General features: G+C 61.2%; 1 long non-coding RNA gene across 1 annotated transcript; it reads left to right on the plus strand.

The window, feature by feature from the left end:
* The first annotated feature begins 7,281 nt into the window (after nt 1-7,281).
* On the plus strand, nt 7,282-10,799 carry LOC132244892 (uncharacterized). The gene is made up of 2 exons (XR_009456721.1): nt 7,282-9,426; nt 9,761-10,799. It is a non-coding gene; the product is annotated as an uncharacterized LOC132244892 (long non-coding RNA).
* The last annotated feature ends 2,165 nt before the right edge of the window (nt 10,800-12,964 follow it).

Here is a 12,964-nt window from a genome sequence, read left to right on the forward strand (position 1 = left end):
CTGTTGAGCCTTCTTGAGCCCAAGCCCCATCGCGGACGCCTCTTGTCCTTGTGCCCGCAAACGCGGCTCCGAGGGGCTCGGCCCAGTGCTGGCTGCAGCCCCGGCAGGGACGGGTGCTCTTGCTGCGTCCCCGTTCCCTGCAGCCCCGAGGAGCCGTGGGTCACACGCCGCTCTGCTCCCTGCGCTCCCCTGCCCGTCGCTTGTGCTCTCACCGGGAAGTTCACATCTTCATCTTCATCTTCGCACCGGGGGCAGGGGCAGAGCTTTCCCCGCGGGCCGGTGGGTTTGAGTGCCTGCCATTAAGCACCCTGAAGCGCTGTGACAGTCGTCTCACGGGTGCAGGGTTTTCCACCTTTTCTGAAAATCAGGGCTCTTCCACGTCCCGCGCTTAGGCACCCAACATCACCACCAGGGCCTATCACATGGGGGGCCAGGAGGGCCATTTGGCCAGGGCCTCTCAGTCACGGAGGGCCTCAAATTTAGACTTTTGTTGTTGTCTCCAAATGAGGTTCTACATACAGACACAGAGATACACTGACAGGATTGAAAGAAGAAAAAAGCTAGAAAGCCAACTGTTAAATAAAAAAGGAACAATTATTACAAATGATTGCATTGTATTTTGAGCCTCAAAAAATGGAAGTGGCCCGGGGTCTCTTTCGACCTCTGAGAGGGCCTGATCACTCGTCAGCTCTTACTATCCCGGCCAGGGGCTAGGGCAGGGTCACAGCACAGTGTCACCTTGCTGACGTGCTGACATGAGCCCTTGTCTGCCCAAAGCAGCCCCGGCACTGGCCCACCGCACTGGCCCGCCCCGCTCCCGCAGCCAGCACCTTGCAGCGCGCTCCGGACCCGAGGCGGACCAATCGGGGCAGAGAGCGCACGCGCGGCCAATCAGCGCGCAGGACGCTGCAGCTCCCTCCCTCGGAGCAGCCGCCGCGGGAGCAGCCCGTACAACCGCCGCTTCCCGCCGCCTCCCCTGCGCCCCAGCCCGGCCGCCCCGAGCCGCGCCGCAAGCCCCGCTCACACTCGGCCGCTCCCGCCGCCGCCGCCGCCGCCGCCGCCGCGAGGGAAGGACGCGCCCGTGTGCGGGGCCGGGGCCGGGGCCGGGGCCGGGGCCGCTCCTCCCCGCGGCACGTCCCGGCCGGCTCCGCGTGCGCACTGAGCGGCCCCGGGCGCCGCCACTTCCCGCACGAACTCCGGCTCAGTGCTGCCCTCGTGTGGTGCGCTCCCAGCACTGCAGCCACGACGAGCGGCGCCGCCGAGGGGAGACGAACCGGCTGCTCGGTGCTGCCCTCCTGTGGCCGCGTCGGGGCATTGCCGCAGCCGGTGAAGGTGAAAGCAAAGCTCTGCTCAGAGCCGCCCTCCTGTGGCCGCGCCGGGCATTGCGGCGGGGAGACCCCCTCTTTTTGGGACGCTGGCATGTCTTTTCGGCCGCTCGGTCCCTCGCACGCGGGGTTCCTGCCCTCCTTCTCGGGCAGGCACTGTATTCCCTGCCCGAGGCCCTGGAGACGAGTGCCCTGCCCTAGGCCAGCCATTCTTCTGCGCCCCCGCCCCCGGCCTGTAGCCTGTAAGCAGGGTCCAGGGCCCCTTGATTCGGGTTGGGTTGGGTCTGGTTCCACTTGTTGAGGTTGGCCAGAGACCATACCCACAGACTACATGGGAGGTTGCAGGCTTCTGGGGGACACTGAGTGCGTTGGGACCCCGAGCCTTAGTGACCTCCCTGTAACTCAGGTCCAGGTCTCTGCTCCTCTGTTCTGCTGCTCCTGGCACTAGGAGATGCCCCCTGCACCCTGTAAACAGGGCTGCACCCCCACCCCCTCTGACCTTGGGGGACGAGACCTCCTTTAGCCCTTTGAGCTCTGTGGCTTCTGTGGCAGGAGACTGAAATTATGGGCCTTCTGTCCTGTCTGGCCCTTGTGTCCACGGGGCAGCTTTGACCCCTGGTCAAGACCGCCTGGGGCACCTGTCAGCTGGCATTCAGGACTTTGCAGGTTGTGTCTGGGCTTCGTGCCCCAGCTACCAGCTGTGTGCAGGGACCACCACCCTGTCAGCAGGGTTTCCAGTGTTTGTGGTCACCGTTCATGGTGCCGCCCTAGCAGTTCTGTCCAGAGTCCTGGCCCGTCGCACTCAGCTTTTGGCTGGCCTGGATGTCGGCAGCAGTCGAGCCTGCAGATGTCTGCCCTCACTGCTTTCTGAGGGCAGAGTGATCGTGGGTCCAGGTGAGAGTAAAAGAGGGTTGAGAAGTTGGGGCCTGTAGTCTGGTCCTCTGACGTGGTGACTTAAATGCAGTGTCTGTCTGTTTTTTAACCCTCAGAAGGAGAAGCACACAGGATGGCAGATGGGCAGGCATTAGCCACTATGGAGGGAAGAAACCCCTGCCTGCCCAGCAGGATGGAAAGGTAAAAGAGTTTGGACACGGTGTCTGTCCTCTGCAAGTTGCATCCCCAAGTTGTCGACCTTGTGATTAGCGCCTTGTTGGAAGGTGGGAGCCCTGGGGCAGGCGCACACACAGGAGTTGTGTCTTAGGTCCTGCTGTTGTCATATGCGGGTAACTGCTAGGGGCAAGCAGCCACACACTTCAAGTTGCACCGTGCACTCAGTCTTGGGTTGGCCCCGATTGTGTGCAGGGAGGTTGAGGCTTTGTGCTAGTTGTGCGTATTGATATGCAGCAGTGAAGGGTTTTGCAGGTTGTCTGGCTTGGTTAGTTAAGCAGTGGATCAGAACAGATGCGGTTGAAGGCAGTGTGTAGGTTTTCCTTGGTTGGGCTGTTGAGTGGTTCTCAGTGTCAGCGTAGAAGTGCAGGTTTGTGCTCGTTTCTGTTTGTGGCGTGGCTGTAGCTTGCTTAGGCTGCAGGTTGCGGGGCCGATTTCAGGCTGTTTGTGGTGCAGTTTGTTTGTGTCTGGTAGTTAAGGCTCCGTGGGTGTTTGAAAGCATTTAATCTCCAGCTCCATGACCCGTGAGGATGAAGGACTCATCCTGTGTCCAAAGGATCCTAAAGGGAGTTGGTGTGCTCAGCGTGAAAACGGTAGGAGCAAGCGGGCCTAAGATGCGCACAGTCTAATAATAAACAGTCTAAGAAACTTCACCTCGTGGCTGGTGCTTTTCTACGCTGAGAAGATTTGCCCGCGGGCCTTTCCTGTTGCGAGCTGGCTGAAGGATGAACTTTTTCATTGTCTGCCGATCCAATCTGTGTTCTTACTTGTGCAATGCAAATATTTCCCCTTCTGATGGACCAGTGGTAAAGGAGTGTGCAGCACACGGTTCCTAGTTTCCAATGGTTAATGCACTACAGGACATCAGTCCTGATTTCTTTGAGGAACTGAAAAAAAAGGCCCAGTGGGCCTTCCTCCCCGCCTGCCGCCTGCGCAGCCTCCCTGGCTCCTCGACGTGGTGGGCGGTGGTGCAGGGGGTGCACGACGGCCTTTGCTTCTCGGCCAGCGCTGAAACCTCTCCAGCGAGCGCCTCGCCAGGCACCAGCTTGACCGGGAAAGAAATGCACACGTGTTGCGGTTCCGGGAGCAGCGCCGGACATCGCTTCAGTTCCAGGGGAGTTTGGGAGCCTCGGTGTCAATAGTGTGAAGCTGAGAGCGGGGAGCTGAAGGGACGGTGTTATTAGTGCGTGCGTGCTCCGGGAACCTTACATTGTGCACAGATGTATCCAGTACGGCGGGGTGTGTATATGCAGACATGCCGATACTGTGTGTGTGTGTGCGTACGTGCATGTTACACACCCTCATTAACCCAGTGATTCTGTTACTACTTTGCTTCCTCTGTGTCTGTCCATGGCGATAGTGATGTAGGTGTTCATCTCTCACCCTTGCACAGCTCCGCACACGAGTGTGTGTCGCTAGTGCGGGTATCACACGTGTCACGGGGCATCCGCACCCAGCATGGAGGGAACCCGGCTCAGTGCTGCCCTCCTGTGGTGCGCTCCCAGCACTGCAGCCACTTGGAGCGGCGCCGCGGAGGGGAGACAAACCGGCTGCTCGGGGCTGCCCTCCTGTGGCCGCGTGGGCGCATTGCGGCGGGAACATGCGGGCGGGCACCCAAGCCGGCTCCGCGCTGCCGCCTGGGGCTGGAGCGGGGCTGGGAGCGCGGAGATGCCGACCCGGGACGAAGCCGGCTCCGTGCCGCCCTCCCTGCGCTTCAACCGAAAGCCCTGCCCCTTGGGGAGGCCCCAAGGCAGGAGGGTGTAGAGTCCGGAGAAGGCAAACTCTTGGTTGGGCTGGACTTCAGCGCGGGGCCCTTGCACCCGGCAGCTGTTTCGGGGGCGGTGAATGTGCAGAGGGTGGCCGTGCCCCGGTACATCACTGTCTACCCCGGGACACAGCGGAGCGGGTGAGCGCGGGGCGGCCGCCTGCCCTGGGAGCCCCTCCTGTAGCCCCCAGCCGGGCTCAGGGCCGGGGTGCACGTGGGCTGCGCTGGTTGTTGCTGCAGGTTTTAGGGAGCAGCAGAAAAGAGGGGCCCTGCCCAGGCAGGGAGGTGAGGAGAGGAGAGGAGAGGGCAGCCCACGAGTGCGATGTTGCCCACCACAGCAACCAGTGCAGGGGTGCACGTCCAGGTCTCCCCTGACTTTGTGGGGAGTCGCCTTCCTCCTTCAATGGAGGGGCCTGGGCGGTGCGTGTCAAAGGGACCAGGCCCGGAACATCTTTCAGCCTTCCCCAGTAGTCTGGAGGTAAGGGTGCTACCCGAGGTGGCAAAGGTGGTGGGTTCAAGCCCCACTGTGGTTGGAGTCCTCGGGCCTGTCAGCGCTCAGCGAGTCCCAGGTGAACAAGTGCCTGTGGGCAGGTGCGGACAAGGAGGCTGTGGAGGAGAAAGAGGCTGTGGAGCTTGAGAGGGGGAGAACTGGGATGAGGGCTGAGGGAGGGTAGGGGTGGCAGGTAGAGTGGGGGCTGAGGGAGGGGGAAGAAGCAGAAAGGTGAAAAGATGGGTTTTTTGCACTTTGAAAATCTGGTTTTGGGGCAGAAAAAACAAAAAATCTTGCTTTTCAAGGAAATTTTTTTTTCAGTTCTCTTTGAGATTTTCCCCCTCCTCCTCCTCCTCCTACCCCCCCCCCAGGTCTCATCTCCCACTTACCACCCCACAACCCAGGCCATCTCTCTGTCTGCACCTGCCCACAAGCACCAGAGAACCTGGGACTCACTGAGGACTGACAGGCCCAAGGGCTCCAGCCATGGTGGGGGCTTGAACCCACCACCTTTGCTACCTAGGGTAGTACCCTTACCACCAGGCTACTGGGGAAGACTGAAAGATGTTCCGGGCCTGGTCCCTTTGACACGCACCGCCCAGGCCCCTCCATTGAAAGAGGAAGGCACGTGCCCTCAAAAGGGGAGCAGTCTGGGACCTGATCCCAGGCCCTCAGCACCCACAGGACGAAGCCCTGCTTTGTGCACCCCAGGACTTGACTGACAGACTCACTTCTGGGCCGCTTGACCCTTTCCTTGTGGACACGCACTGGCCCCACTACAAGGGGAGCCCTGGGAAGGCTGCGGCCTCTGCCTGCCTCATGGCCAAGGCCCTGTGCTATCAGGCAGGGCTCATGGGTTTTGCTCTGTACAGGGCCAGCGTCCTCTGGGCCCAGCTTTCACTCTTGCTTTCCCAGCAGCACTTGCCCAGACACTGCGGGCCCAGGGCCATCATATTTGCCATGCCAGAGAGGACTTGTTCCAGCCACCCATGCTCGAGTTCAGAGACTTTGGGATGCAGGCCGGGAGGTCTGCCTTTGTTTTTGGGCACAGGAGCAGCCTGGAAAAAGCGGAGCTGCGCTGCACGTCCCCCCAGGCTGCGGGGAAGGGTCTTCTCTGGCTGCTCAGCAGGGACCACTGCGGGGACCCAGCTCCTGTGTGACCCCAGCTAAGGGGGTGCAAAGTAGGCGGGCTTGGAGGCCTCCAGCCACAAGGGAACCCAGACCCCCAGCCTGTGCTTTGCAGCACCATGCCCCGGCTCCCTGGCTCTCAGGGAGACCTGGGGCTGGGGGGCAGCAGCAGCCTCGGGCTGCCCTCGGGGAGCTGGACAGTCATGTCCTGCTGAGCACAGACACGTGGGGACCCCGGGAAGGCCGCCTGCCCAAATACTCTCCCCTGGGGCCTCATCTAAAGCAAGGTCCAGCTGCAGAGCTGCCTCTGGGGCCCCAAAATACAAAGGGCCACAAGCCGGCAGACACTGGGCAATCCCCAGATCAGCACCCCAGGTCAGCATCCCCAGATCAGCACCCCAGGGCGGCTGTCCTCGTACAGGGGTCACCGCGCTGCGTCCAGGACACCGCTCACCGCCCCAACGAGCTTGTGCGTGCGAAGGCGCACAGGGGCGGCGCGAGGGGCAGGCCAGCGGCCCCCGCTGTGGGACGCCCTCCTCCGCCCTGCGCTGGGGCAGAGCCGTGCTCCGGCCGGGGGGGCCTCTGAGCCCGGGGACCGGTGCCCCCTGCCCCCAGGACTGCACACGAGCTCCTCTGCCCTCCTGGCAGGGCCCTGCCCGGTGCTGGATCACGACCCCCCCGGGCACGAGCTGGAGACAGACCCGCCTGCAGCCCCCTCCTCCAGCCCCGTCCCAGGCAGGAGCCTGCTCTCCTGGGCACGGCCCCTCCGCCCCAAGGAGCCTTGCCCCCGCCCTGGGCCTGCCCCCGAGACCCGGGACTCGTGCCGGGAGCCGGGATCTCCCTCTCGGGGCGGGGGACCCCCGGGACCTGCTGCACTGCAGACCCGCCGGCTCCGGTGGTGCTTGCCTCGGGCACAGGCAGGGCTCGCTGGGCTCAGCGGGGGGAGCTCCCTGCCGTGCCCCGCACGAGGGGCCCCTGTCCTGCCCTAACCTGCCCTCCCTCCCGCCCGGCACTGGCCGCACCCCGGGGCGGCAGCAGCTCGCTCCGGGCTGGGACGAGCTCCCGGCCCCGCCAGGCAGCGGCTCCCCCAGGCCAGCACCCGCGGTATGGAGGACACCCGGCTCAGTGCTGCCCTCCGGTGCTTCGCTCTTACCGCGGCGGAGGGGAGACGACCCCGCTGCTCGGTGCTGCCCTCCTGTGGCCGCGTCGGCGCATTGCTGCAGCCCGTGAAGTCGGAGCCCAAGCCCTGCTCAGAGCCGCCCTCCTGTGGCCGCGCCGGGCATTGCGGCGGGGACACCCGGGCGGGCACCCGAGCCGGCTCCGCGCTGCCCGCCTGGGGCTGGAGCGGGGCGTGGAGCCCGGAGGGAAGGACCCGGGACGAAGCCGGCTCCGTGCCGCCCTCCCTGCGCTTCAACCGAAACCCCTGCCCTGTGCTACTGCCCTAGGGCTCAAGCCGGGCTTTGCAGCCGAGAGCTGAGGGCAGAGAGAGGGACAGCGGCTCCGCGCCCCGCGCCTGCAGCTCGGGCAGGCGGGAGATCGAGGCAGAGAGAGAAGGAGAACAAAAGCTGTCTCGAGGGTCCCTCGGGCGGTGCCCGCGGCCGGGGCAGGCGGGGTGGCGCTGCTCGGGCGGACACACGATGCGCGACATCGACTCCGGGCCGGGGAGAGCGCCAGCGCCGGGATCCAAGGCTCGTGTTCCCATTGGCCAACAGGAGCCGGGAGGCGATTGGGTGGAACGGCCCCTTGGCCGGGTGACGGCCGCTCCGCCCTTCTTCGCTCTGATTGGCCTGTGCCGAGGGAGGCGGGACCAGGAGCCGGGCCTCCCTGTCCGAGTCCGCAGCTCCGCGGGTGCGCGCACGGGCGGCGCGGAGCCACGGGGCGCTGCTGGGCCGGGCCGGCGGGCAGATCCGGGGCGCTGCGGCACGTGCTGTGGCGACCACGGCGGGTCGTGCGCGACACTGGGCAGGTGCCGCCGTGCGCGGGGCCCGTGGGGCTCTCCTCTGCGGGGGTGCTGCAGCGCGAAGCTGCTTGTCTGTCCCGGGGCCCCTTTCCTCCCCGCCTGCCGCCTGCGCAGCCTCCCTGGCTCCTCGACGTGGTGGGCGGTGGTGCAGGGGGTGCACGACGGGCCTTTGCTTCTCGGCCGGCGCTGAATCCTCTCCAGCGAGCGCCTCGCCAGGCACCAGCTTGACCGAGAAAGAAATGCACACGTGTTGCGGTTCCGGGAGCAGCGCCGGACATCGCTTCAGTTCCAGGGGAGTTTGGGAGCCTCGGTGTCAATAGTGTGAAGCTGAGAGCGGGGAGCTGAAGGGACGGTGTTATTAGTGCGTGCGTGCTCCGGGAACCTTACATTGTGCACAGATGTATCCAGTACGGCGGGGTCTGTATATGCAGATAGTGTGTGTGTGTCTGTGTGTGCGTGTGTTACACACCCTCATTAACCCAGTGATCCTGTTACTACGTGTGTCCCTCTGTCTCTGTCCATGGTGATAGTGATGTAGGTATTCATCTCTCACCCTTGCACAGCTCCACACACGAGTATGTGTCGTTAGTGCGGGTATCACACGTGTCATGGGGCATCCGCACCCTGCATGGAGGAAACCCGGCTCAGTGCTGCCCTCCCGCTGAGCGCTCCCCTTGATTCGTATCAGGTCTCATTCCACTTGCTGAGGTTGGCCGGAGACGATGCCCACAGACTACAGGGGAGGTTGCAGGCTTCTGGAGGACACTGAGTGCGCTGGGACCCCGAGGCTTAGTGACCTCCCTGTAACTCAGGTCCAGGTCTCTGCTCCTCTGTTCTGCTGCTCCTGGCACTATGAGATGCCCCTCCGCACCCTGTAAACATGGCTGCACCCTGACCCGCTCTGACCGTGGGGGAGGAGGCCTCGTTTAGCCCTTTGGGCTCTGTGGCTCCCATGGCAGGAGGCTGCAGTCGTGGCCCTGATGTCCCCAGACATGGGGCAGCTTTGACCCCTGATCGAGACCACTTGGTGCACTTGTCAGGTGGCACTGAGGGCTTTGCAGGTTGTCTCCGGGCTTCATGCCCCACCAGACAGCTGTGTGCGGGGAGCACGGCCCTGTAAGCAGGGTTTTGAGTGTTTGTGGTCACCGTTCATGGTGCCGCCCTAGCGGTTCCGTGCAGAGTCCTTGCCCTTTGCAGTCTCCTTCTGGCTGGCCCAGATGTCAGCAGCCGAGCCCACAGATATCTGCACTTCCCCATTTCCATCGACGGAGGACAGATCGGCAGCAGATTCAGGTAAGAAAGGGAGCCAAGTTGTGACCCCCAGACCCATCCTGCAAGGTGGTCAGCATCTGTCTCTGCTTAGTATAGGCCCTGGTAGGAGAAGCAGGAAAGATGACACACAAGCAGGCATCAGCTGCCAAGGAGGGAAGAAAACCATGGAAACCCAGGAAAAGTAAGGGAGTTTCGAAGTGTTGACTTTTTTTATTTTATTTTGTATTTTCAGTTTTACTCCGTCACTGAGCCGTGGACCTTGGAATCGGTGGGCCCCATAAAGTTGGGTTCCTGACACTTCCTTCTAAGCAGAGAAGACCACAGACAACCAACTGAGGAAGGAAGAAATCCCCGCCCGCTCAGCGTAAGGGACGTAAAGGTAAGGGAGTCTGGACACGGTGTCTGTCCTCTCTGCAGGTTGCATCCCCAAGTTGTCAACCTTGTGATTAGTGCCTTGTGGAAGGTGGGAGCCCTGGGGCAGCCGCACACACAGGATTCATGTGTTAGGTCCTGCTGTTGTCATACACGGGTAACTGCTAGGGCGGTACTCATTCTCTTTTAGTAAACTGGAGGTATGTCACATCCCCCTTGTTTTTAAAGGACACCAATCTCGAGAGTACGATGGGTACTAGGAGCTACATTTTAGTCTATTTTTCCTGGGGTGTGGGTTTCGTTGCCAGCCAACCCCAGTTCTGTTTTGTGTACTCGCGCAGGTCCCTGAAGGGCAGCCGGAGAAGAAGGAACGGAAGCAAGAGAAGAAAGCTCGGGAACAAGAAGTGTGGGTTGGGGTGGGCAGAAGGAAGGGGAATGTTTAATGTCTGCTTAGAGAAGTTCAGATGGAGACTGCTGAGTGCCTCTCTACACTTCCAAACACCCATTAGGGGCAAGCAGCCGCACGCTTCAAATTGCACCGTGCACTCGGTCTTGGGTTGGCCCCAATTGTGTGCAGGGAGGTTGAGGCTTTGTGCTAGTTGTGTATTTTGATATGCAGCAGTGAAGGGTTTCGTAGGTTGTTTGGCTTTGCTAGTTAAGCAGTGGATCAGAATAGATGCAATCCAAGGCAGCGTATAGGGTGTTCTTGTTTGGCTCATTGAGTGGTTCTTGGTGTTAGTATAGAAATTCAGGTTTGTGCTCAGTTCTGTTTGTGGTTTGGCTGTAGCTTTGCGTAGGATGTAGCTTGCGGGGCCAATTTGAGGCTGTTTGTGAGGCAATAAATATATTTGCATCTGTACGTTAAGGCTTCAGGGTGTTCGTGTTTAACCTCCAGCTCCACAAGGACAAATTTCTTGTCCTGTGTCCAAACAATCATAAAGGTAGTTGGCGTGGTCAACATCAAACCGGCAGGAGCAAACGGGCCTAAGATGTGCACAGTTGAACAATAAACTGTCTAAGAAACTTCACCTCGTGGCTGGTACTTTTCTGTGCTGAAATTTGGCTATGGGCCTTTCCTGTTGCGAGCTGGCTGAAGGATGAACTTTTTAATTCAGTCTGCCGATCCGATCTGTGTTCTTACTTGTGCAATGCAAATATTTCCTCTTCTGATGGACCAGTGGGAAAAGAATGTGTAACGCATGGTTCCTAGTCATTGGTTTACAATGGTTAATGCACTGTAGGAAAGCAGTCCTGAGTTATTTGAGGTAAAGTATAGTGACGTTGTGGTGCTTCGGTGTAATCTGTTGAAGTTCAGCTGCTCCTTGTCTCAAAAGGAATACGTGGTCCGAATGAAAATAAAATTCTCAGACTTGTGAGGTACTTGGGTTTTTTTTTCAGTCCAGGTGTTTCAGACCTTCTTCTCTGAATGCCTTTAGTACAAGTCTAATGGCAGGGTGGGGGCTTTTTTTTCTAAGGGTTGGGTCCTGGCAGTGGGAAGCTGCATTGTCATCGTTACAAGAAGGAGAACGACTGTGTGGATCCCCAACTGCCTTCAGGTTTTCGTGAGTCCCTTAAGCCCAGCTGTGGTCCTGCCCCCCTTGGCTGTTTTATGTAATGTCCGAGGCTTTCAGCCAGCTCTACCCATGTCATCCCTGAGGGGCTGCTCAGTTTGGGGGAGCCAAACCCATTTTCTCATTCATTTTTATTTTGAGAACTATATTGATTCTTCAAACGTATTACTTTAAATATTAGGGAAATGTTAAGTCCATGACAGCCAGCACATTTCTCTGGCAACTTGGCAGCAGGAAGGGCATGCATATCTTGTAACAATTGAAAAAACAAGACGCCTCACTTGACTAAGTAGGGGCTTCTGATTAATGTAGTGTATAAGATACAAATCTAGTGTTCCTGTGGGCTGACTCCCAGCCGCCTGGCTGCTGAGCATCTTAAGCCCAAGCCCAAATAGAAGATGCCTCTCCTCCTCGTGCCTGCAAGTGCAGCGCCAGTCGATGGGGAAGGGATCGGTGCTCATGCTGTTTCAGCATTTATTCCAGCACGGAGGAGCCGTGGTTATAATGCTGCTCTCCTCCCTATGCTACCCTGGCTCTCACTTTTGCTCTAATAGAGAAGTTCACGCCTTGATCTTCACTGTGTGGGGAGGGGCAGAGGTTTCAACATTGCCCTGTGGTTTTGAGTGCCCGCCATGAAGCCTCTGGCAAAGCTGTGATTTTCATACAGCTGCAGGGGTTTCCACACTTGCTGAAAACCTGGGCTCTTTCAAAGCCTCTGGTTAGGCACCCCACATCTCTAGTCAGTTCTTAATATCCTGGCCAGTGTCCAGGGCAGGGTCACACCACAGTGTCATCTTGCTGAGCAAGGGGCCAAGCGAGGCCCTTGTCTGCCCAAAAGGGATTTCTGTTTCGCACGGCGAGCCCACGGCAGGCTTCACTGACTGACTGCTCCAAGCAGACAAGACAATGACCTTGCCTTCAGATAAGCAACTTGTCTACCCAAAAGAGAGCTCCATTCTGTCTTGTTACACCAACATCACCAATATCTTCTTTCAAGTTGATGGAGTCAGGGGAGGATGAAGGGGGCAGAATCCCTGTAGCCTTTTCCTTTCAGACAGCGCAGCAGGTGCAGTGTCTGCAGCTCTATTGAGGATGTGTGAAGGGGAGCGATCTGGCCGGCCGGGCAGGGAGGGATTTTGGCCCAGGGCCAGACCAGAGATGCTGCTACCACGGGCGGTAGCAGCGCGCCGAGAGGGTGGGGGAGCCGGGTCGGCGGTGTGAGCGCGGCGAGGGGAAACCCGCCTCCCGCCCGGGCAGTGCTGCGAAGCCGGGACCTCTCCGGTCAGAGCCCCTGTGCGCTGCCGGGACAGGACAAGGGCTCCGGTACGTCCCTGCGCTCCCACAACAAGCGGCGGCGGCGGCGCGGGGAGGCGGGCGAGGGCCGGACAGGAGGCGCGGCTGCGCGGGGCCCGCCCGGCTGCCAGGCCGCGTCTGTCCGCCGCACGCCCCGCGCTGCGGGCACGGCCTCCGGCGGCCCCGTCCAGCTGTGCGCAGAGGGGCGCTTTGTGCGGCGGCAGCGACCAGGTCGCAGCGGGGCTTGCGGGCGCGGGCGGGAGGCTGCGGAGGCGGCTGTATGCGGGGCGCGGCGCGGCGCGGCGGGGCTGGGGCGCGGGGCAGCGGCAGCGGCGGCCCCTCTGCGCTGCGGGCACGGGGCGGGTCGGAGGCAGCGGCCCGGCCGGGGCAGAGGGCACGGGCCCTGGACCAGGGACGCAGGCCCAGGGCGGCCGCAGCGGAGCGGAGCGGGGCTCGGCGGGCTGCGCCTGCAGCGGGACAGGCACGGCTCGCCTCGCCCTGTGCCGGGCTCGGGCCGCCGCGCCCCGGAGCGCTCTGCCCGCGGACCTGGGCTCCGCGCCGTGCGACAGCAAACGTCCGCGAGCGGGCGGGAGCGGCAGTGTCCGTCGTGGTGCGCCCGCCGCGCGGTGCGTGGAGACGGGTCTAGCGGCGCGGGGCGTGTGCTGGGTGCGGGGGTGGCGG

Source organism: Alligator mississippiensis, chromosome 14 (assembly GCF_030867095.1).
Source record: "Alligator mississippiensis isolate rAllMis1 chromosome 14, rAllMis1, whole genome shotgun sequence".
Taxonomy (NCBI): domain Eukaryota; kingdom Metazoa; phylum Chordata; order Crocodylia; family Alligatoridae; genus Alligator; species Alligator mississippiensis.